The following is a 3,172-nucleotide window of genomic DNA, read 5'->3' as shown; positions in this document are numbered from 1 at the left end:
AGCACGCCTAGCGTCAAACCGAGAACACATACGTTTATATAGAATATCCACCCCGGCCCACCATCAGGATGACGTAAACACGGGGGCCACTCGCAACACCCACAATTGGCTCAAACGCGTCACGTGGTCACGCAATATCTGTCAATTTCCTTCATGAAATAGCATTTCTACGTTAATATGTTTTTGTTACAGAGACTCAAAAGGAAAAATATACCCTACATTTATCACCTGCAACAGTTTCTACGATTTTCTTTTCAATCTGTACACGGAGTTCGATATATGCTTCCGTATCCGGTCAGCTGTAATGGATACCGTATGCCGAGCTTGCGAACTGCGAACTTGTGTGACTCCCGGTTCATCCTCTTTGTTCGGGTCATTGGGTTGGTGTTGGAGTTGGTCACCATATTCTGAACGTTTCACCTATCGTTGCGGTGTACTGTTCTTGATCTGCTGCGAAGCGACGAACCGCAACGGCAGTCACTCGCCTCAGCGAACTTCTGTCTGCTGCATCTCAAAGGAGCATGGGGACCTGATGATACCTTCAACTAAAAAAACCAAATGTGCTCTCGTGTGGTCCTGACGGAAAAGTAGTATCAACAAGGTTAGCACATTTATTTTTCAGTTCCAAGTCTACGTACTGAAAACCATGCAGGTGCAGTCGATCATTCTCGTAGCTGTTGTGTAACGCGTATGCTTTCTTACATATCCCACAGAACCCTCCACTTTTTCGACCAAGTTATCGTTATGAGATCCTTCTGATGGCTTCTTACTAGGCTATGCCGCTCCGAAGCATTGAGATGGCGAAGCGTCGTGGTAGCTGCACCTCTGCCTTCGAAAGATGAATCAGTCATTCCACACTGTGCTTACTGGCTTTGTATAGAGTCTGGCAAATCCGACAGACTTGGACTGCCTTTTTCAAGAAAGTTTGAAATGTAAGTATGTGTATATTGGTTTCACATATCCACCACATATTGAGCGTGTGTATGATTGTACTTTATATGCTACAGCGTATCAGCGTACATTATTATTCAACACGTAGTGTGGCAAACTCGACATCAGTCACACAAAGCCAACAATTGCCTTTTCTTCAATTGCTTATTTTTATCATATCATGTTTTTGTCTATATCTCAATTTACCAACCAACAGAGTATATTATTTTAGTATAATCGTCTGATATTTAACAAGTCACAGTTTTACCATGGTTTTGGCGCACTATAGCCCGAGTTGCTTATGCGTCATTAAATTGAATCATCGTCATCTTCAACTGCCAGTATTCAATTGAAGTGCCAGGTGGATATAATGATATGGCAAGATATATTTTTTTGCTGTCATCCTGGAATTGCTCATTTCAGAAGAATAGTCACCGTGAAGTTTGTTTTCGTTTTCAGAAACATTAAGAGGACTAAAACCAAACACTTTTCTTTCAGAGCATCCCTTATGCACCTGCATTTCAATTCGAATCTGTATTACAAGAATGACAGACCACTCAACAGAGATGAACATCTGAAAGTGAAAGAGCTGGAATGAAGATACGTTAATCTGTGTCAAAGGTTCTTAGCATGTGTGCGAGTCGAGGACATAGGTCTCAAGCTTATTCCTGTCTTCAGAAGAGGTGACAACTATGCTCCTTCTATCTATTAACCAGCTCCACTTTTTAGGGTTCCTTGTAAACTAATGGAGCACATCATGTACTACCACGTTGTCAACCAAGCTGAGTCTGTCGATTTCTTTTTTTAAATTCCAGCATGGCTTTAGAAAAGGGTATTCAGGCAAAACTAACGTAGTGGAATTCTCGTTCACAGCATTTCAAACTGTCTTGATTTCTGGGTCCACGTAGATGTAGTATTCTTTTTATTTTGTAATGGCTTTTGACACTGTGCTCTATGCTCGCGTGTTGGCCAAAGTAGCCTAATTAAAATTTGATCCTGCTACCTGGATATGCAGTTTCTCAACTAACCGTAACCGTGGCGACAACTCGTGAGGAGAACCTATCATATCGTCACCATGCAGCATTTGTTATGTTACAATCGCTTCACATTTTAATCTAGTCAAAAGCAAGGCCTTTTGGTGATCGGTCTTGTATGATTACGTGCCCCTCCGTTATGTAACACCACACTGGGTTCTTCAACCCATGAGAGAGAAATAAATATATTGCCAAGTAAATTGTCTACAAGGCTCGTTATTCCATTTCGCCACACTACCACAAGCAATTGTTAGAGTAGTGGCCCAGGGTATTGAGCTCGCCACTAATCATCATTCAAACAAAGTTCATAATGTAAAATGCTTTACTCAGAACACTGGCTTAACACAACAATTAAGAATAAAGAGAGTAAACGTTTAATTGCCTATCCAGGTGGCATCATCCCTCCAACAGAGAACAATCAAAAACAACATCAAAGGAGTCAAATCGGTGGTCCGCATTCCTTTCATCCACTGTATTTCATACGCTATTTGGAGGGCACTGTGCCCATCAGGCATTTTGACTGTGCATATCAAGTTGAGTGCATAGAATGTGATGCAACCTACATTGGCGAGATAGACAAAAGACGTGGGACAAGACTAAAAGAGCCAGTTGCCAGGGCTACTAATGTTTAGCTTAACTAAACAGGACCGAATCAGCCTACCACTGCTGTCCTAAGGGACATATATTTTGATGGTGCAGTAACCTTTGCTCATGACTAGCGATGGGGCCCTAGAAAGTTCTTAGAATCCTGCTTTATCAGGCGTGATGCTTCAGCCTGTAATACATACCGTGGCCCCCTATTGGATGTGTAAGATTCCCTCTTAGATAGGCTGATGTGCTCATCTTTCGCCTCTGTTGTACTGATGATGCCACCCGGATATGGCGACAAAACGTTTACGCTCTGCTTTTATTCGTTGTGTTGGGCGGTGTTTGCAGTAAAGGATGCTACATTATGAGGTTGTCACCCGGCTTTTGGAATATATTTTCAAATAAAGTTGTTGTTTTACAAAGCTCAATACATTGCAGAAATCATTCTTGTTGCCTATTGTTTTGGGGGTGCCATTCTTGCAGTCACATGAAGCACTGAAGGGCCAATTTAAAAAGTAAAGGCAGTCTGATTTATGTTCTTGCCGACATGGCACAGCGTATGTACGAGGTAGCTCCATTTCAGAAGCCTGAGAACACTCAAAGCAATTAGTGTGCTAGCA

General features: G+C 42.1%; 1 long non-coding RNA gene across 1 annotated transcript; it reads left to right on the top strand.

Annotated features, from left to right (window-relative positions):
- The first annotated feature begins 323 nt into the window (after positions 1-323).
- On the top strand, positions 324-1,983 carry LOC135387069 (uncharacterized). The gene is made up of 3 exons (XR_010420828.1): positions 324-601; positions 714-932; positions 1,429-1,983. It is a non-coding gene; the product is annotated as an uncharacterized LOC135387069 (long non-coding RNA).
- The last annotated feature ends 1,189 nt before the right edge of the window (positions 1,984-3,172 follow it).

Source organism: Ornithodoros turicata, chromosome 3 (assembly GCF_037126465.1).
Source record: "Ornithodoros turicata isolate Travis chromosome 3, ASM3712646v1, whole genome shotgun sequence".
NCBI classification, from domain to species: domain Eukaryota; kingdom Metazoa; phylum Arthropoda; class Arachnida; order Ixodida; family Argasidae; genus Ornithodoros; species Ornithodoros turicata.
The sequence above is the reverse complement of the archived record's forward strand: the minus strand, read 5'-3'. Positions and strand labels throughout refer to the sequence as shown.